Below are 23,209 nucleotides of genomic sequence, written 5' to 3'. Positions count from 1 at the left end.
GCAAATATATAAAATATTTTGCGATACAATTGAATTTTAATATGTGGAAAAACTAAATGTAAACTATACAATCTTAGGAGATTTAAATGAAAATTTGAATAGTTGGCTATATAGAGTATAATCCTGGAAAGGGCTATTTTATATTATCAAAAATATCAGTTTTAATGAATGCATAGAAAACGTTACAATTTAAATACATCAAAATTTGATTTGAACATGGTAGTGTTACTCTTCATAAAGTATAAACTTGAAATTTTTTTAGGAAAAAAGTATGAAATTAAGACATAAGAAAAAAGTAACTGTCTGCATTAGACATTAGAAAATGTAATTTAGTATCAGTGCATAAAGATATATACATTTAATATCAATGTAATTTAGTATCATTGCATAAGCTGTTAGTGGCTCTGTCCTGTCTGACTCTTTTCAACCCCATGGACTATATATAACCTGTCAGGCTTCTCTGTCCATGGACTTCTCCAGGCAAGCATGCTGGAGTGGTTTGCCATTTCCTCCTCCAGGGGATCTTCCCAACCCAGGGTTTGAACTCAAGTCTCTTACATCTCCTGCGTTGTCAGGCGGGTTCTTTACCGCTAGTGGCACCTGGTGAAACCCATCAATACATAAAACACTGTATAATTTGTTCAACATTTTGAACATTGAATAATGTAAGTTAAAGTTTTGAAATATCAAGAATTATATATCAACTCATATGACAGAATATACTTTCTAAGTAAAACAGAATTAAAACAGTATTATTACAACTTTAAAGAAAAAGCTATCTGCATGGAAGTTATGATGAAATCCAATAAGAAGGTGAACAGTTCTATAGCTTTTGATTGCTACAGTGTACCAGACGCTAGAAAGCCACAATTATATTAAATTTTCATATGGTTATTATCATTCCCCAACCACATTATTATATACCTGAAAAAGATAAGTAGTAATAAAAGTCAACAAATCCTATATTTCAGTGTTTATAAGACAACAAGGCAAATTTAGCATGCATATCCAGCATGTTTATATTTGAAATAATTCTATTTTAGGGTGTACAGTAGTATTTATCTATTAAAAAGCACATTTGTTTTAAAATTCTCTTTATGTCCATAAAGACAGAAATTAATCAAACAACTTGCTAAGGATATCACAGGAACTCTATGGCCACTGTGGCAATCATATATTTATTTAGGTTCTCTTCCTCGATGGCTCAGCAGTAAAGAGTCCTCCTGTGATGCAGAAGACACAGAAGACACGGGTTCGATCCCTGTGTGGGGAGGATCCCCTGGAGGAGGGCATGGCAACCCACTCCAGTATTCTTGCCTGAAGAATCCCGTGGACAGAAAAGCCTGCTGGGTTGCAGCCCACAGGGTCGCAAAGAGTGGGACATGACTGAGCGCAAAGCACATTCAGGCATTAATTCTAGGAAAATAAATTAAACATCCAAATATGATACTTGTCAAGTCCCTTGGGAAAAGTTATGTTTTTAATATTAATAGTTTTTCCAGATGTTTGTATCATCAGTATCTTTGGATGATCTTCATTTTAGACTTCTGGATTCTGTAATTACGTAAGAGAAAACAGTCTATTATGGGGCAGAATTGGAAAAGTTATTTACAAACATTGACATTTTCTTTTGGACTTACCAGTAGATAGAGTTTATATTATTGTTATTAAAAGCATTTCAAAAGTCATAAGAAAAAGCATTTTCCAAGCATTTACACAGAAAATAGAAAAGGAAGTACTTCCCTTGTTATGGATTTGTCAATATTTTCCAGTCGTTCATTTTTTTCTTTCGTATTTGGAAGCTATGTTTTAGATGCACACCAATTTGGAATATTGTATCTTGGTGAATTAAACATACTATCAATATATGTAGTTTCTCTTTAGCTCTAATTATTTTCCCTAAAATTTATGTTATGATAAAATTAAATGGTTGTATTGGTTTCTGTGGTTACTATGGTTATGTTTTGGTGTAAAATATTTCCCCTATCCTTTTATCTTCTGTCTTTCAGTACTGTGGTTACTAGTGTTTATTATAGATAGCATATAGTTGGATTTTGCGGGTATGCAGTGTAGCTCTTAAAATGAGAGTTCAAAATGCTTTAACTGCAAACATTCTTCCTCTCATTACATGGTATTATTGCCCAGAATTTTTCACTATTTTTAAAAACTTTTTAACCTCCTAAACTAGACAGTTATATTATTTACTCTACCCATATTATTTTAGATTTATCCATATGCTTATCATTTTTTCTAGGTTGATTTTCTCTCATCCTAAAGTCCATCTTTATTATTTCCTTTAGTGAAGGTCTTATTCTAGCAAAGTGTCTCAATTTTTATTTGCTTAAAAGTATTCTTTTTCACTTATTATTGAAAGATAATTTCTCAGGATATATAGATCTATTCTACTTTATATTATTATTTAAATATAATATTCCAATGATTTGTGGTTTTCATTGTTACTATTAGATTTTAATTTGTCTTCAAAATTATGAGTGCATTTTTGGATGGCTTTTAAAATACTATATTTTTCTTTAGCATTATACATTTAATTGAGGTGAGTCTAGGTTCTAACTTATTTTGAGACAATGATAATCTCAGTGGAGAAGGGACACATTATTGGGGACAAGAACTCACTGAGTTTCAAATGTGTGGGAACTATTTTACTTCTTAAGCTGGGTGATGAGTTTTATGTATCATATTTGGAGATATTAAATACACATGAAAATTTAAATTTAAGAGTGTCTCATTCTCTAACCAGTCATGCTATAAAACTAGGTACATTATTATTTGTAACAATATTATACACTTATATTTTAACATAATATTCATTAATTTTATCATGCCCCATTTCCTCAACTGGAGTGTGAGCTGGTTTATTCTACATTGCCTTGTTCATTTTTTAGACTCTTGGGCATGGAGTTCTTCAATGAATAAGCTTCAGTCGATTTACTCATTAGAAAATGATATGAAATAATGTTAAGAATACAGTTTTCTCAGCTAAATCTCTACAGTATTTAATCTAGTTTCACATTCTGAAAATTTTGAGTTGTTAATTAATTATGCTTAGCCTTTTCATTTTGCATATTACTCGCTTGTTTCTTGCCTAGATTCTGACTTAATATACCTTTTCATATAAGCAACTCCCATCTTCAGAATGAATATGTCCTGCATAAAACCACATAAAACAAGTAAATAACATACTGTGGGGGCTAAGTACAATATCAGGTTAGTCTGTTTCCTTCAAAGAGCCCTGGATCCAAGAGCCCTGCAGTTTTATAATTTGTTGAGGTATAAGACAGTTCTTAGCTGAGCTGACTCTTTAAAAAAGAAAGGAAAAAGAAGCTTTACTAAAACAAGTGCGCACTTAACCCCCACCACAGCTTCATTTGCAGTGGTATTTAAACTACAATGGCATTTAGTGCAAATTTTCTATTTTCTCTTGTAAACGTTTGGAAAATGCTTTCCATTGTAACTTTTAAAATACTTTTAATAACAATAATATAAATTTTATCTACTATTAAGTCCAAAAGAAAATGGCAATGTTTATAAATAATTTTAATTTTTCCTTCTTGACAGTTATTGTCCTTCATGTATCTTGAGTTTATGACTTTCTGGAAAATCTTCTATTACCATTCCACCATTCTGCATATACTCTTTCTCTAGTCTTCCTCTCTTCCTAGAATTTTCTGATGAGTTTTGAACCTTTCTTTTCCTCCACGTCTCACAACCTCTCTCTCAACTAAATTTTCTCCATGTTGTATTTTTTTTTTTTTTAATTTCTTCAGATCTATCTTCTTCAACTTCTCAACTTCGCATGTGGTAAGAGAACCTAAAGTTCTAATCCTGAGGTAATGTAGTAATGGATTGGCCAAAGTGTTCTGTAACATCTTACAGAAAACCCAAACAAACGTTTTGGTCAACCTAATGTCTGCCTATCGGCTGAGGAGTCCCTTTCTGAGCTGTTTTCTCCTAAAGCATGAGGTTTTAAATGTGTTTGTTTAAATATTATATTCCCATTCTGAATGTTAGTTTTTTCCGTTTTGTGGTTTTACTGAAAATAAAGCTTATGTTCCCAATAAGCTTCATATAAACAAGAGAAGATTCATTATTCAAACCACACATAATTTAACTAACAACAATATACAGACTGGCCAGAGGTGATGTTTCATCTGTGTTCTTTAAAAAAACAAAAAATTCCCTGGTATGGCCATCTTCAGGCAGGATTTTAAATTTGGGAGAAAAATAAAGGAAGGTATTTGGATTCTAACCTTTGCTACAGTCTGGCCGTGGGAACATTCCAAATATATTTTGGGGTCCTTTAAACTCATTTCACCAGGACTGAAATGCTTTCACTAAAGATGGACTTTGCATAAGAGTTTATTATTCAATCTAGGAGGTGATTTAGTTATTCTTCTAATATTAGTAATTTTTTGTAAACTGGGAGTAAGTGATGGAATTCGGGCAATAGGGTATATATATCTAAAGTTGACTGCTATCATTATTGCAAAGTTGCCAGTCTGTTCATTAGAGATTAGGGGAATATTCAGGAAATAAGATTATTGATTCTTCTAAGTACAGGGAGGATTTATAATAACAATGCGTTTTAATTCTTTATCTTCGTCTGTAACATATTGCTAATATTTCTATTTGAAGTGATAAACAGGGCAGTCTTCTTGCTTTTATAAAGGCTCACTCTTTTCAAGGTTGTGCCAATTGTGCTAGTCAAAATGACAAATGCCACGTATTACTTTTCCTTTAACTCTCCCCCCATAAGCAATTCTGAGAAGAGACAAAATTCTTCTGTGTCTCTGAGACTTTGCACGAGGTCCTCACTGTGGGAAATGTTCCTCTTTTCGTCACCATTCCTCAGCCTTACTCCTATAGCACACCCAGGTTTTTACTCTGTCTTTGTAACTTGTGATTATCCTGTGGGATATAGTCTGTATATATTCAGTCTGAGATAGACAGATATTCTCTGAATTCTCTTAACACTGTATGCAGGGTACTGTATTATAATTATCTATTTATTTGAATGATTCTTTACTACTCTCTGATTATTAGATTAGGAGCTCATTGAAAGCAGAGATTTTCATCATCTCAGTTTTTCCAGTGCCCAGCATACTACAAATAGAGTAAACGAAGAAAAAAATACGATCTGGTTTAATTACTAGGTTTTAAATAAAGGGTTTATTATATTATAAAAATGATGTTTGAATACAGCTGCTATAGAGTTTCTACTATTCTCCTAAGAAGGACAGCATTTCATGACAGCTATGTTTAGCTAAGCAAAATCATTAGTCAATCTGAGTGTGGACACAGGAACAATTTTGTTAATTTCCTTTCTCAGTTTACCTTCAGTTGTTTGTGTTATCCTTCAGTCACTAAGTTGTGTCCGACTGCGATCCCATGGACTGCAGCATATCAGGCACCCCTGTCCTTCACTATCTCCCAGAGTTTGCTCAGATCTTCAGTTACTGAAGATTGCACAAAATTTACCTGCTGACTTATATCAAAACCTTTTCATGGTAACAATGGTGGAATTATAAATACTTTATTCTCACTATGTATAAAATTTGGGGACTGAAGACTGATTCAGATTGAAGAATGCAGAAGTTTACTTTTGTTCTGACTCCCCTCTCAGTTATGAAAATCTTCATCCTACTACCTTTTGGTCCAGAAAAACTGATATAAAAAACAAAAACTCAAGCCTTGGTTAACGAATTTATGGACATATTTGTATAATTTACATAAGTATATGTTTATTATCTGTCTTACAGAAATTCAGTTATGTCCTAACTGGAAATTTATGGAGGATAATTCTCATAAATTCAGTTTACACATTGCCTGGTCCAGCACCATGACAGATGTGTAATGCATGCTTTTTTATAATGATGTAAAAATGTTCAGTTGCAAAGGTGGGCTGTGGTCACATAATCTTCCTGTTCCCTGCTCAATGAATAATTCAAGTAGTATAATTCCCCATAAGGTTGAGAAGATACACCTATTCCCAAGTCTTGTTTTCTATTATTGAGATGTAAGGAGCTACTGCAAATGCAGAGTCTCTGGGGCCTTGTTACAGGGGCCAGCTTCAAGTTTCTATTGTGAACTCAAAAGGATATGTCAGGAGAAACTTTAGAATAGAATCCCTAGCGAAAGAGCAGGCATACTTTCAGGGGCAGTGTCTGTATTACATGGAGAGTGTGTATGTATTTGGCAAAATAGTGTATGTGTTGAGGGGTGTTCCTTCACTTGCTTTGTGTTTTATGAACATAGCCAGATATTGAAATCTCTCTAAGGATGTTATTTGAAAATATATAATCTTACATGGGGAAATATGGATACCATATTTTGAAATTATGTATCTTATATATGGTTATAATATGGTGCTACACCTTAATTAGATAGCTATAATTGACATATATGAGAATTTTAAATAGTTGTATGGTTATGTGAGGGGAGAAAATAAAAAAATAAAATGTAAACCTAAATGCAAACCTATATGTGATGTGGCTATCTGAGTGATTTTGTAACAATTATCCACTGGACAACAGCAAATGAGGCCATTCATTAGGTTTTTGGAACCTGGGGAGAAGCTGTATGTAATGAAAAATGTTCTGCCTTGAATCAAAATTTTATATCTGTACATTATTGGAGCCTTCAAATTTCACTCCAAATATAACAATTATAACAAAATAAATTTTCTGTGTTTATAAAAGATATTAAATATTTCATGAGGGAAAATAGTGCTAAACTTTAGTAACAGATTTCCCATAATCAAGAAAAACAACTTACTGTGTTTTTTTTTCCCCTGACCAAGGTTCTGATTTACTGAACCAACCACTTTCTACACTGCTAAGTTTCCTTTCGCAAGCATTGCCTGGAAAGAAAGTCCTAGGTGAGTAGTCTCAAAAATATTGCTTCATTTACAATTTTAAATGATATTTTCATAAGAAGTCTGTTGACAAAGACAGCCAAAACAGGAAAACAATAGAAAACTTTATGATGTATAAAATGAATTCTTCAGAAGAATTTGGTTTCGAAATGCCAAGGGTTATAAGTCAAATGTATGCAGCACATATTACTATTTATTACCTTGCATTGGCTGAAATTCATCTCTTCTGACAACCCTGGGTAAATCATGTTACATATTTCATAAAATATGAGTGCTGGTCCTTTTCTGAAGATGCCACTTAGTGTGTGAACTCACTGCCATTGGCTGCCTCCTAGTTGCTGTAAGCTCCCTTAAGACCACTACTTCTGCAGAGTCCTATGGCAGTTGAATCAGAGAAGAAAAGGTATTTATAGAAAACATATGCAAAAGGTTGATAGCTCGTCCAGTTTTTAGTGCACAGACTGACAGCTAAATACAAATTGAGAAATGTAAGTTTCACTTCAAGCAAATTTACTGGGTGAAAACCTCATTTTTTCATTTCATTTGAATACATTCACTGGCTTCTCAGAATATGCAACTTTATAGTGAGCATATTTTTTATTCTTGAAGGCTCATTATTTTACAGTGAGGTTACTGAACCTAGACCACGTAGAGCAGATTACCCAGCATAATATTAATCAAAATATACATGGCAAATGGGATTCCATACAGGCGTCTGTTTTTAACACAGAATAAAAAAGTGTGTTTAGCTCCTTTATTAAAAGGTATTATGGACAATTTATTTTTAAGCCATCTCTCTAAGACTGTTAACTGGCATATAATTTAATGTACTCTCAAGGAACTTGACTTTTACTGTTTCTTTCAAAACAATGATATATAAAAGCACCTTGATATAAAGATGCCTTTGACCCTGAGAAAAGACTTAAATAGATAAGAATAAATTAAATAATATTTTAGATGCATGTAACAGTTACTCTGGATCTTGTAAAATATTTTCTGTTGCCATGTATGCCTTGATGGAAAAATGAGGCCAGTTCTGTTTCTAAAGGCATAACTTTTGTTTTCTGAATAAACCATATCAGCTTTGTAAGTTTTGCTTAAATCTGACAGAGTTGCCAAATGCCTAAATATTTCTAAACCAACAAATGAAAGGAGATCCTGTGAATTTTTATGAGAGAAATAAATTCTAGTATGTCTGTTTAGGAAATTTGGGACAGTTTAGAGGGTACTGGATTTTATACTATCTTTATTCAGTTCAGTTCAGTTCAGTAGCTCAGTCGTGTCCGACTCTTTGCGACCCCATGAATTGCAGCACGCCAGGCCTCCCTGTCCATCACCAACTCCCAGAGTTCACCCAAACCCACATCCATCAAGTCAGTGATACCATCCAGCCATCTCATCCTCTGTCGTCCCCTTTTCCTCCTGCCCCCAATCCCTCCCAGCATCACAGTCTTTTCCAATGAGTCAACCTTTCGCATGAGGTGGCCAAAGTACTGGAGTTTCAGCTTTAGCATCATTCCTTCCAAAGAAATCCCAGGGCTGATCTCATTTAGGATGGACTGGTTGGATCTCCTTGCAGTCCAAGGGACTCTCAAGAGTCTTCTCCAACACCACAGTTCAAAAGCATCAATAGTATTTTCTTAATAGAGAAAAGGAAGCCAGTTCACTTCCACTGAAATATAGCCAGATAATTTAATACTAAATAGGCAATAGGGATAATGATAGGAGAAAAACACTAGGCTAAGAAGTGTAAAACAAAGCTAAACGTTGTGACATTTTTAATTGAGTAAATTTTTTGAATGCTAAGTGGCAACAAAACATAAATCATAAAGGTAATGCAAGAATGCATGCTCTTTTCAAAGAAGTGAAAATATTTGAGAATAATACTAGTAAGTGAAAAACAACAACAAAAGCAGCAGTAAAACCTTGGCATCACCCCTTATTCCTCTGGCAATAAGATTGCATGTCTTGCTCTAGGTACCCAACATAAATGATTTGGAAGGCATCCTAAAAACCTTTTCTATATATTTGCATAGTTATATATATTATTATTTATATCTATATATTGAATGTCCAGGAGATCTTCCCAACCCAGGGATTGAACCCCGGTCTCCCACATTGCAAGCAGATACATTACCATCTGAGCCACCAGGGAAGTCCATATATTATTATTTATATCTATATATTGAATGTGTATACATGCATGTTTACATATATGTATTATACACTACATATGTTTGTACATGTGTATGGGCTTCCCAGGTGGTACTAGTGGTAAAGAACCTGGTTGCCACTTCAAGAGACATAAGAGATATGGGTTTGATCCCTGGGTTGGGAAGACCTCCCGGAGGAGAGCAGGGCCACCCACTCCAGTATTCTTGCCTGGAGAATCCCATGGACAGAGGAGCCTGGTGGGCTACAGTCCATAGGGTCACAAAGAGTCAGACGTGACTGAAGTGATAGCACAGCACACACATGTGTGTGTGTGTGTGTGTGTGTGTGTGTGTATTCCACATATAATTTAAAAAATTTTTTCACTTGAAGTAAAATGAATCAATATTTTGGTATATGTGTCTTTTGTCGGCTTTTTCATACTGTTTTTAAGTGTGGCTAGCAGAGACATTACTTTGCCAACAAAGGTCCATCTAGTCAAGGCTATGGTTTTCCCTGTGGTCATGTATGGATGTGAGAGTTAGACTGTGAAGAAGGCTGAGTGCTGAAGAATTGATGTCTTTGAACTGTGGTTTTGGAGAAGACTCTTGAGTCCCTTGGACTGCAAGGAGATCCAACCTGTCCATTCTGAAGGAGATCAGCCCTGGGATTTCTTTGGAAGGAATGATGCTAAAGCTGAAACTCCAGTACTTTGGCCACCTCATGCGAAGAGTTGACTCATTGGAAAAGACTGTGATGCTGGGAGGGATTGGGGGCAGGAGGAGAAGGGGACGACAAAGGATGAGATGGCTGGATGGCATTACTGACTTGATGGACGTGAGTCTCAGTGAACTCTGGGAGTTGGTGATGGACAGGGAGGCCTGGCATGCTGCAGTTCATGGGGTCGCAAAGACTGAGCGACTGAACTGAACTGAACTGAGTACTAAGTATCTTAACTATTTCCCTACTGATAGACATTGGACTAATTTAAATTTTTGTTTACAAATGTAAAGAAATCTTTATGTCTCTGAGATAGATTTTTTTTTTTTTTGAGATAGATTTCTAAGTGATTGATTGATTTTCCTGGATATTCTAAAATTTTCTCTAAGCAGTTTATGCTTGTTTGTATCTCTTCCCCCAATGGTAAGAGAACTCCTCTCACATCCTCATCAACACTTTATATTATCAGCCTTTATTGATAATCTACTGGTAAAATTTTTCATTAATTTAACGTGCATTTCCGTTACTACCAGTGAAACTGAGTATTTGTACCTGTTTATTGCATACACACAGACATACACAGACACACACTCTTACAAGGATTGTAATCTTAATCCCCCTGAAACAACTCATCCTGGTCGATTTTATTTTCTTTATTTTATGGAAAAGAAAACAGGGTGCAGAAGCATTATGCGGCTTGCCTCAGGAGTTCTGGTATGGTTCTGCAGGAGGTCTCTACCTCAAGGTCTTTTATAAACCTGCTATCAATGTGCCAGCTGGGGCTGCAGTCATCTCAAGGCTAGACTGGGGTAGACCGCTTTCAGGTTGGTGTCAGGATCCAGTTCTTCGGGGCCTGTCAGTGTTTTGCTGTATGGGTTTCACTACAAGTCAGCAACATGGCCTCCGACTTCCTTCAGAACCAGAGAGAGAATGATAGAGGCTGAGCAAACAGAAACTAGAGTCTTTTTGTAACTGATCTCAGAAATGATAGATCTCAGAAGCCCATTACTTTTGCCGTATTCCATTCAACAGAAGTGAATGATTATGTCCAGTTTACAAAGTTAGGGCATTGTGCAGGGGATATACACCGGGAGGTAAGCCTCCTCAGGGTGTTAGAGGCTACCTCCCACAAATGCGGAGGATGATGGAGGCCTGCTTTACAGTATTGAATTCTTCCCACAGAAGAATATGGTAGGATTCCTTAATGGAATAGTTTTAATTATTTTGTTATTGTGAATGTGTTTAGTCAGTCAGTCGTGTTTGACCCTTTGCAACCCAATGGACTGTAGCCCACCCGGCTCCTCCGTCCACGGGCATTCTCCAGGCAAGAAAACTGGAGTGGGTTGCCATGTCCTCCTCCAGGGGATCTTCCCAACCCAGGGATCGAACTGAGGCCTCCCATATTGCGGGCGGATTCTTTACCGTCTGAGTGAATGGGATTTTACAGATTTCTACTTGGAGATGGCATTGCTGTTAAACAAAAGTTTCTCTCTCTGTGTATGAAACGTTTATAAATTTTATTTTTATTTTACTTTTTGAATTCAATTAGCATTTTGATCTGCAAATAATAATGATTTAAGTTCATTTATTTTAATGAAGTATAACTGATTTACAATTTCATATTAGTTTCAGGTAGGTATTCTGCATTGTGGCTGAACATGTTTGCTGATTATACTCCACTTAAAATCATCACAAAATAATAGCTATATTTCCCTGTGCTGTACAGTACCTCCCTGTAGCCTATCCATTTTACACATAGTAGATTGTACCTCTCAGTCACCTATCCCCACCCTGCGTCTCTTCCATTCCCTCTGGTAAATATCAGTGTGTTCTCCATACTTGTGAGTCTCTTTCTGTTTTGCTATATTTATTTGTTTCATTTTTTAAGATTTCACATTAGTGAAATGTGATATTCTCCAGGTTCATCCATACTGCTCCAAATCTCAGCCACTAATTTTACAGCGGAGAAATAGTTCATTGTGTATATATTAATCTTCTTTACTCGTGTATCCATTAATGGAATAGTTTGCTTCTGATCTTTAGTATTACAAATAATGTTGCTATGAATATTGGGGTGCATGTATCTTTTTGAGTTAGTGTTTTCATTCTGTTAGACATATACCTAGGAGTGGAGTTGCTGGATTGTATGGAAGTTCTATTTTCACTTTTATGAGGAATCACCATACTTTTTTCCACAATGGCTTATATTCCCACCAACAGTGTGCCAGGGTTCCCTTTTCTCCACATCTTCACCAACATTTGTTATTTGTGCTCTTTTTGATGATAACCGTTTTGACAGGTGTGAAATGACACCTCATTCTGGATTTAATTAGCATTTTCTAATAATTAGTGATGTTGAGCACATTTTTACATGCCTGTTCGCCATCTGTGTCTTCCAAGGGAAAATGTCTATTCAGATCTTCTGCCCAGTTTTAAATTGGTTGCCATTGTTGTTATTGAGTTGCGTAAGTTGTTTATGTAGTTTGAATGTTAACTCTTTGTTGGTTATATCTTTTGCTAATATTTTATCCTATTCTGTAGGTTGTCTTTTTGTTTTGTTGATGGACTCCTTTATGTAAAAAGCTTAATTTGGTACCATTTAAACTTATGTAAAAAGTTTAATTTGGTACCATTTATTTTTGCTTTTATTTATTTTGCCTTAGGAGACAGATTCAAAAAATATTGCTATGATTTATGTCAAAGAATATTGTTCCTCTGTTTTCTTCCAGGAGTTTTATGGTTTCAGATTTTGCACTTAGATCTTTAATACATTTTGCATTTATTTTTCTATATGGTGTGAGGAAATATTCTAATTTCATTGTTTTATGTGTAGCTTTCTAGATTTCCCAGCACCACTTATTGAAGAGACTATATTTTCTCCATTATCTATTTCTGCTTCTTTTTGTAGATTGACTGACCATTAGTTCATGGGTTTATTTCTGGGCTCTTTATTCTATTCCGTTGAGATATGTGTCTGTGCCGATACCATACTGAGTTGATTACTGTGACTTCGTTCTTTTTTTCTCAGTATTGCTTTAGCAATTCAGAAACTTTTGTGGTTCCATGCACATTTTAGAATTATTTGTTCTAGTTTTGTGAAAAATATCATTGGTATTTAATAGAAAGTGAAAGTGTTAGTCGCTTAGTCACATCCAACTTTTGTGACCCCATGGACGTAGCCCTCCAGGCTCCTTTGTCCATGGGATTCTCCAGGCAAGAATACTAGAGCGGGTTACCATTTTCTCCTCCAGGGGATCTTCACAACCCAGGGATCGAACCCAGGTCTCCTGCATTGCAGGCAGACTGTTTACTGTCTGAGCCGCAAGCTTGGAATTTAGTAAGAATTGCATTAAATCTGTAGATTGCTTTTGTTAATATTTTAACAATATTAATTCCTCCAGTACAAGAGCTCAGGATATCTTTCCATTTCTTTGTATCATTTTTAATTTCCTCTATCAAGGTTTTGTAGTTTTCAGAAACTAGTTTTTTGCCCTGCTTAGACTTATTTCTAGGTGTTTAATTTCTTTTGATGCAATTTTAAAGAGGATTTTTTCCTACTTTCTCACAGTTCATTATTATTGTATAGAAAAGCAACAGATTTCTGTATGTTAAGCTTATATCCTGCAACTTTACTGAATTCATTTATTCCAATAGCCTTTGAGGGGGTCTTTAGTGGTCTCTGTATATAGTATTGTGTCATCTACATATAATGATAGTTTACTGCTTCCCTTTCAATTTGGATGCTTTTATATCTTGTATGACTGCTATGGCTAGGACTTTCAACTATGTTAAATATCACTTCTAATGTATGTTAAATAGGCTGTGAGTTTGTCATAAATTGCCTTTATTATGATATGTTCCTTCTGTATCAACTTTGATGAGAGTTTTTTTTTTCCACAAATGAATGTTAAATTTTGTCAAATGCTCTTGCTGTGTCTATTGAGATGCTCATGCGTTTTATTCTTTCTTGTGTTAATACGGTATATCACATTGATTGGCTGACTTGAAATCATTCTTGCATCCCTAGGATAAATCTTACTTGATCATGGTGTGTGAACCTTTTATGTATTGTTGAATTTGGTTTGCTAGTATTTTGTTGAGAATTTTTCCCCTTTTTTAAAAAAATTTATTTTTTAATTGGAGGAAAATTGCTTTACAATGTTGTATTGGTTTCTGCCATATAAGAACACAAATCAGCTATAATTATACACATATGACCTCCCTCTTGAACTTCCCTCCCCTGTCCCCCTCCACCCCTCTAGGTCATCACAGAGCAGAACTTCCCCGTGTTATATAGCAATTCCCACCAGCTCTCTATTTTACACATGGTAGTGTATATGTGTCAAGGCTACTTTCTCCATTGTCCCACTCTCTCCTTACCCCACTGTATCCACAAGTCTGTCTCTGCATCTGTGTCTTCATTCCTTCCCTGCAAATAGGTTTATTAATACCATTTTCTAGATTCCATATATGTGCATTAATATACATTTTTTTTCTCTTTCTGAATTACTTTACTCTGCATAACAGGTTCTAGGTACATCCATCTCACTCACCTACACAAAATCATTCATTTTATGGTTAAGCAGTATTCCACTGTGTATATGTACCACATCTTCTTTATCCGTTCATCTGTCCGTGGACGTCTAGGTTGCTTCCATGTCCTAGCTATTGTAAATAGTGCTGCTATGAACGTTGGGGTACATGTGTCTTTTAGAATTGAGGTTTTCCCAGGGTATATGCCCAGTAGTGAAATTATTGGATCATAAGGCAGTTCTATTCCTAGTTTTTAAAGGAGTGTCCCTACTGTTCTCATAGTGGCTGTATCAATTTACATTTCCACCAACAGTGTAAGAGGGTTCCCTCTTCTCCACATCCTCTCCAGCATTGATTGTTTGTAGATTTTTTGATGATGGCCATTCTGACAGGTGTGAGGTGATACCTCACTGTACTTTTGTTTTGCATTTCTCTAATATTTAGTGATGTTGAGCATCTTTTTGTGTGTTTATTGGCTATCTGTATATCTCCTTGGAGAAGCATCTGTTTAGGTCTTCTGCCCATTTTTTGATTGGGCTTTTGTTTACCTGATATTGAACTGTGTGAACTGCTTATATATTCTGGAGATTAATCCTTTGTCAGTTGTTTCATTTACAGTTATTTTATCCCATTTATTGAGACTTTTTGCATCTATATTCATCAGAGCTATTGACCTGTAATTTTCATTTGTTGTAGTTTCTTTTTCTTAATTTGGTATCACAGTAATGGTGACTTCATAGAATGCATTTGAGTTTCATCCTCTTCAATTTTTAAAACTAGTTTGAGAAGGAGAAATATCAATAACCTCAGATATGCAGATGACACCACCCTTATGGCAGAAAGTGAAGAGGAACTTAAGAGCCTCTTGATGAAGGTGAAAGAGGAGAGTTAAAAGCTGGCTTAAACTCAATATTCCAAAACCAAAGATCATGGCATCCAGTCCCATAACTTCATGGTAAAGAGATGGGAAGCAATGGAAACAGTGACAGACTTTATTTTCTTGGGCTCCAAAATAATTGCAGATGGTGACTGTGGCCATGAAATTAAAAGATGCTTGCTTCTTAGAAGAAAAGCTATGACTAACCTAGACAGCATATTAAAAAGCAAAGACATTGCTTTGCTGACAAAGGTCCATCTAGTCAAAGCTATGGTTTTTCCAGTAGTCCTGTATGGATGTAAGAGTTGGACCATAAAGAAGTGTGAGCACAGAAGAATTGATGCTTTTGAACTGTGGTGTTGGAGAAGACTCTTGAGAGTCCCTTGGACAGCAAGGAGGTCAAACCATTCAATCCTGAAGGAAATCAATCCTGAATGTTCATTGGAAGGACTGATGCTGAAACTGAAGTTCCAACACTTTGGTCACTGGATGCAAAAAGCCTACTCATTGGGAAAGACCCTGATGCTGGGAAAGACTGAGGGCCAGAGAAGGGGGCAACAGAACATGAGATGATTGGATAGCATCACTGACTCAATGGACATGAGTCTGAGCAAACTCTGGGAGACAGTGAAGGACAGGGAAGCCTAACTCACTGCAGTCCTTGGGGTCACAAAGAGTCAGACACAACTTGGTGACTGAACAACAAAAAGATATATTAAAAAATATATATATAGTATAATAACATAAATATATAGTGAATATATAAACAATATACAGTAAAATAATATAAACATTATATTATTTGAATGTCTAGTTTCAACACTAATGTACCAGATTTGCAAAGAAGCAGACAAGTATGGCCCATGCACAGGAAAAAATTTAATCAATAGAACCTGTTCTTGAGTAAGCCAAGATACTGTAGTTGAGAAAGATCTAAAATAACTATTATAAATATGTGAAAAGAACTAAAAGAAAGAGTGTCTAAAAATTAAAAGAAAGTAAGGTCTTCCCAGGTGGCAACAGTAGTAAAGAATCCACCTGCCAATGCAGGAGACACCAGAGATGCGGGTTTGATCCCTGGCTTGAGAAGATCTTCTGAAGTAGGAAATGGCAACCTACTCCAGTGTTCTTGTCTGGAAAATTCCATGGATAGAGGAGTCTGGCAGGCTACAGTCTAGGGGGTCCACAAAACATCAAACATATCTAGCAACTGAGCACTCATGAGAATAATGTACCAATATATAGACAATGTCTGTAAGGAGGTAAAATTTATTTTAAAAAGGACCAAATAGATAGTCAGAAATTGAAAGTACAATACCTAAAGTGAAAAATACAAAGTAGAGACTGAAGAGTAGATTTGTATTGTCAGAGGAAAAAAAAATCAGTAAACCTGAAAGCAGCTTAACTGAGATTATATAATCTGAAACAGAAAAAAAAAAAAAGCAATGAAGAAAAATAACTAGAAAATTAGAGATATATAAGTCACCATCAATAATAAAAATATATATGTAATGAGAGTTGCAGAAGCCAAGGAGAGAGGTAAAGGATCAGAAACAATATTTAGAGATTAGGGTCAACAGTTTCCCAGATTTGATTAAAAGCTTGGGCTTCCCTTGTGGCTCAGCTGGTAAAGAATCCACTTGCAGTGTGGGAGGCCTGGGTTTGACCCCTGACTTGGAAAGATCTCTTGGTTAAGGGAAAGGCTACCCACTCCAATATTCTGGCCTAGAGAATTCTATGGACTGTATAGTCCATGGAGTTGCAAAGAGTCAGACATAACTGAGCAACTTTCACTTCACTTCACTTTAATCAATATATCCAAGAACTTCAAAGAGCTCCAAGTAGGATAGAGTTGTAGGTTCACATCTAAGCACATCATAAAAAAACCACTGAAACTAAAGGCAAAGAGAGGAATGTTGAATGCAGCAAGGGAAAAATGATTTATCACTTGAAATTATCCTCAATAAGATTAACATTAGGTTTCGCATCAAAAACCATTGTTGGCTAGAAAGCAGTGTGTGCATTTGTTCTCTGTAGTGTCCAACATTGAAATAACCTATTTCGGTGTTGAAAGAAAAAGACTGTTAATCAAGAATCCTGTATCCAACAAAACAGTCAGAAAATTAAGGAGAAATTAAAACATTCCCAGATAAACAAAAACTAAGATTGTTTTCCATTAGAAGACTTGCTATACAAGAAATACTAAAGGGGTTCTTTAAGAAGAAATGAAAAAATCTCAGGCACTTACTTGAATGAATATAAAAAAATAACGATCACAAAGAGGAAATGCAAATGGCAAACAGGCACATGCTCAACATCACTATTTATCAGGGAAATGCAAATCAAAACTACCTTGAGACAGCACCTCACCTATCAGAATGGTATCATCAAAAAGAAGATAAATAACAATCACTGATGGAGATGAGGAGTAAAGGGAACTCTCCTACAGGGCTAGAGGGAATGTAAATTGATGCAGCCATTGTGGAAAACAATATACAGATTTGTCAAAAACCTAAAAATCGACTGTCGTAAGACACAATTCCACTCCAGGGTATGTATCTGAAAAAAACAAAAGTCTTATTCAAAATGAAAAATGTACCCCAATGTTCATGGGAGCATTATTTATAATTGTCACGATATGGAAGCAACCTAAGTGTCCATCAACAGATGAATGGATAAAGAAGATGTGGTGTGATTATATATTTATCTATGATGAAATACTACTCAGCCATGGAAAAGAATGAAATTTTGCCATTGACATCAACATGGATGGATTTGGTAGGCATTATGCTAAGTGAAATAAGTCAGATAAAAGACGTATACTGTATGATATCACTTATATGTGAAATCTAAAAAAAAATGCATCCAACTAGAGACTAAAACAAAGAAGAAGCAGCCTCTGTGTGTATGCCCAGCAGTGAGGAAACCAGAAGGGAAAGAGACACGTGTACCCCAATGTTCATCGCAGCACTGTTTATAATAGCCAGGACATGGAAGCAACCTAGATGTCCATCAGCAGATGAATGGATAAGAAAGCTGTGGTACGTATACACAATGGAGTATTACTCAGCCATTAAAAAGAATACATTTGAATCAGTTCTAATGAGGTGGATGAAACTGGAGCCTATTATACAGAGTGAAGTAAGCCAGAAAGAAAAACACCAATACAGTATACTAATGCATATATATGGAATTTAGAAAGATGCTAACAATAACCCTGTGTACGAGACAGCAAAAGAGACACTGATGTATAGAACGGTCTTATGGATTCTGTTGCAGAGGGAGAGGATGGGAAGATTTGTGAGAATGGCATTGAAACATGTATAATATCATGTATGAAACGAGTTGCCAGTCCAGGTTCGATGCACGATACTGGATGCTTGGGGCTAGTGCACTGGGACGACCCAGAGGGATGGTATGGGGAGGGAGGAGGGAGGAGGGTTCAGGATGGGGAACACATGTATACCTGTGGCAGATTCATTTTGATATTTGGCAAAACTAATACAATTTGTAAAGTTTAAAAATAAAATAAAATTAAAAAAAAAAAAAAAAGAAGCAGCCTCACAGATATAGAGAATAAGCTAGTGGTTGCCAGTGGGGAGAGGGAAGGAAGGAGGGGCAGTATAAAGGTAGCAGATTAAAGAAAAAATTATTATGGATTATGTGAAATCATGTATGACAAACTTTTGAAATCTGTGAAGCACTATAAAATTTAAAGAATCTTCCATTTAACTAGGAAAAAAGTTACCAAAAAAAGCACCAGTAATGGGACTAGATAAACCTAAACATTGGTAATCCTCTTCTTCTATTAATAATTAACATAAAAGACATCTTCACAAAGCATAATTTTAAAACTGTATTGATTATTCTGGACAGTGTGAGTTCCTGGCATTTCCATAGGAATTTTAGTATTAGTTTGTCAGTTCTGCAGAAAAGCTAGCTAGAATTTTAATATGAATTACTTTAAATCTGTAGACCAATTTGGAAAGTATTCCCTTTTTTACAATATTAAGTTTTTGGAATATGAGATGTCTTTCCATTTATTTAGGGTCTCTTTAACTTTCTCAACAGTATTTTATAGTTTTTAAGAGTACAAATTTTCTACTTTCATTATATTTACTTCTAAGCATTTTATTATGTTTATGCTATTATAAATGACTTGTGCTCTTAATTTTCTGTTGTATTGCTCATTCCTGCAACTGATTTTAAAATTTCTTTATAATAATATATTTATTCACTGCTAGGTATCTTGGATATTAAATTTGACTTTATTAATGGGAAAAATAGGTTGATTCAAGATTCTTATGTATATCTTGAATGATGATCCTATAATTTAGAAGTATTTTGGCCATGTCACCATTTTGAAAGAGATGCTGAGATAGATAACTATGCCAGTGTTTCAGTGCTAAAATACATTTTTATGAGGGTTGATACAGACTTTACCAGATGACCTCTTGGGTTTGAGGACAATGATACTGATAAAAATTCAAGTCATATTCTTATAAAATTCAGTTACTCATTTATGCCATTCTGTAATTCTATAAAGATGTTGTAAAGTGAACCATGAGAGCTTTGATATCATTTTCTAAAGTATATTTATGTGAGGTTTTATTTTAAAGCCTTGCTACCATAAAAATACAAAATGTGAAATCATTTAATATCTAAATAAATTGAACATACCATACATGTTTTTAGTTTCTCAAGCTAAACAATGGCAGCTGTCTGTTGAAATTAACTTTTATGCAGAAATAAAATTTATATTTGATTTTATTTGCGCAATTTGCTAAAATTATTTTTCAGGAAGTGTTATTTTGCATGAAAAATTATAATGAGAAAGCTGTAATTTTGTCAACAGTGTTTTTATGACTTATGTGGATAAAATAAAATTTCCAAGCATAAAAATTAAATGTATGCACATTTTATGTGCATGTGTTCATATGTCTGTCATCAGCTTCTGGAGAGATCTCAAATATCTACTAAGTTAGAAACAACTGATGTATCCGATGGGTTCAGTTAACTCAGTATAGGCTCCATGGATTAGTACATTCGTTTTTGAATTTCTGCTTTGTATTCTTTCTTTTCTATTTTATATCCAGCTGCTTTCCCAAAGTATACTTTCAAATATTTAAAATAATTTCCAAAGTAACATTGCCAATATTGAACTCCTGAATTATTCCCTCAAAAGTGTTTGTCCTGGTTTTCTCATTGCTCAGGAAAAAAAGCCTTAAGAGTCATCCTGGACACCTCTTGCTCTCATATCTTACATCCAATTTACCAGATAATTATTAGTTGTTGTACATTTATTGTCTAATTTAGTGCTAATATGAAGTAGATATTATGATCCTATTTTCAGATAAATAGAAGATATCGATAATTATCTTCGCAAAGACACAGTTCTTACTACACCAGGCACTGTTGAACACTTTGAACTATTTTACTTATTGTAACCCAAATAATTCTCCTAATAACCATGTGTGGGAGGCTCAATTACTATATCCATTTTACAAGTGGGAAAATGAGGCACAGATTAAGTATAAGAATTTGTTGCCTTAATTCTTATAAATAATGTGTGTAGAAGCCAAATTTGAAACCTAAACATGGCACCCAAATGCAGTAAGTTCCTTTCAGCTGAAAGGAGGAAGTTTTAGGGAAACTTAAATGAAGTACTGCACTAAATGTATAAAATTTTAGTTTTCCTCCCTTACCAGTATCCGACAGGCATTTACCTGATACCCGACACGTGCCAGGCATTAATGCACAAAGATGGGCACAGCGTGCTTCTTGCACACAGGAAGATTATGATCTTGTTTGAGAGATCAGTGAAACATAAATAACTGAATATATTGTCATCACTAAATATATGAAACATATGGAGATGAGAGAGAGAGAGAAAAGCTGCAATAAATACTTGTGAAAGACAAATCACTATTTGTAAAATAGTAGTCAAGGTATTCATATATAAATGTAAGAAAGAATGTATTCTATTCTTACTCTCTGTTTTCAATGATCCAGTGGATGTTGGAAATTTGATCTCTGGTTCCTCAGCGTTTTCTAAAACCAGCTTGAACATCTGGAAATTCACGGTTCACATATTGCTGAAGCCTGGCTTGGAGAATTTTGAGCATTACTTTACTAGCATGTGAGATGAGTGCAATTGTGCAGTAGTTTGAGCATTCTTTAGCATTGCCTTTCTTTGGGATTGGAATGAAAATGACCTTTTCCAGTCCTGTGGCCACTGCTGAGTTTTCCAAATTTGTTGGCATATTGAGTGCAGCACTTTCACAGCATCATCTTTCAGGATTTGAAATAGCTCAACTAGAATTCCATCACCTCCACTAGCTTTGTTCATAGTGATGCTTCCTAAGGCCCACTTGACTTCGCATTCCAGGATGTCTGGCTCTAGGTGAGTGATCACACCATCATGATTACCTGGGTAGTGAAGATATTTTTTGTACAGTTCTTCTGTGTATTCTTGCCACCTCTTCTTAATATCTTCTGCTTCTGTTAGATCCCTACCATTTCTGTCCTTTCCTGAGCCCATCTTTGCATTAAATGTTCCCTTGGTATCTCTAATCTTCTTGAAGAGATCTCTAGTCTTTCCTATTCTGTTGTTTTCCTCTATTTCTTTGCATTAATCACTGTGGAAGACTTTCTTATCTCTGCTTGCTATTCTTTGGAACTCTGCATTCAGATGCTTATATCTTTCTTTTTCTCCTTTGCTTTTCACTTCCCTTCTTTTCACAGCTATTTGTAAGGCCTCCTCAGACAGCCAACTTGCTTTTTTGCATTTCTTTTTCTTGGGGATAGTCTTCGGGATCCCTGTCTCCTGTATAATGTCACGAACCTCCGTCCATAGTTCATCAGGCACTCTGTCTGTCAGATCTAGTCCCTAAAATCTATTTCTCACTTCCACTGTATAGTCATAGGGGATCTGATTTAGGTCATACCTGAATGGTCTAGTGGTTTTTTCCACTTTATTCAATTTCAGTCTGAATTTGGCAATAAGGAGTTCATGATCTGAGTCACAGTCAGCTCCAGGTCTTGTTTTTGCTGACTGTACAGAGCTTCTCCATCTTTGGCTGCAAAGAATATAATCAATCTGATTTCAGTGTTGACCATCTGGTGATGTCCATGCGTAGAGTCTTCTCTTGTGTTGTTGGAAGAGGGTGTTTGCTATGACCAGTGCGTTCTCTTGGCAGAACTCTATTAGCCTTTGCCTTGCTTCATTCTGTATTCCAAGGCCAAATTTGCCTGTTACTCCAGGTGTTTCTTGACTTCTTACTTTTGCATTCCAGTTCCCTATAATGAAAAGGACATCTTTTGGGGGTGTTAGTTCTAGAAGGTCTTGTAGGTCTTCATAGAACTGTTCAGCTTCTTCAGCGTTACTGGTCGGGGCATAGACTTGGATTACCATGATAATGAGTCATTTACCTTGTAAATGAACACAGATCATTCTGTCATTTTTGAGAAATGATAGAAAAACATCTATTTCTGCTTTATTGACTATGCCCAAGCCTTTGACTGTGTGGATCACAATAAACTGTGGGAAATTCTGAAAGAAATGGGAATACCAGACCACCTGATCTGCTTCTTGAGAAACCTGTATGCAGGTCAGGAAGCAACAGTTAGAACTGGACATGGAACAACAGAGTGGTTCCAAATAGGAAAAGGAGTATGTCAAGGCTGTATATTGTTACCCTGCTTATTTAACTTATATGCAGACTACATCATGAGAAATGCTGGGCTGGAGGAAGCAAAAGCTGGAATCAAGATTGCCAGGAGAAATATCAATAACCTCAGATATGCAGATGACACCGCCCTATGGCAGAAAGTGAAGAAGAAGTAAAGAGCCTCTTGATGAAAGTGAAAGAGGAGAGTGGAAAAGTTGGCTTAAAGCTCAACATTCAGAAAACTAAGATCATGGCATCCAGTCCCATCACTTCATGGCAAATAGGTGGGGAAACAGTGGAAACAGTGGCTGACTTTATTTATCTGTGCTCCAAAATCACTGCAGATGGTGATTGCAGCCATGTAAT

At 35.5% G+C, this 23,209-nt stretch overlaps 1 long non-coding RNA gene across 1 annotated transcript in view; it reads left to right on the top strand.

The window, feature by feature from the left end:
* The window catches only part of LOC113896546, a 46,141-nt gene extending 39,246 nt beyond the window's left edge, over positions 1–6,895 (top strand). The window contains exon 3 of the long non-coding RNA XR_003512048.1: positions 6,818–6,895. This is a non-coding gene — a long non-coding RNA (uncharacterized LOC113896546). The remainder of the gene's footprint in view (positions 1–6,817) is intronic.
* The last annotated feature ends 16,314 nt before the right edge of the window (positions 6,896–23,209 follow it).

The sequence above is a fragment of the Bos indicus x Bos taurus genome, chromosome 7, assembly GCF_003369695.1.
Source record: "Bos indicus x Bos taurus breed Angus x Brahman F1 hybrid chromosome 7, Bos_hybrid_MaternalHap_v2.0, whole genome shotgun sequence".
Lineage (NCBI taxonomy): Eukaryota > Metazoa > Chordata > Mammalia > Artiodactyla > Bovidae > Bos > Bos indicus x Bos taurus.
Note: the sequence above shows the minus strand (reverse complement) of the source record. Positions and strands in the feature narration are given on the sequence as shown.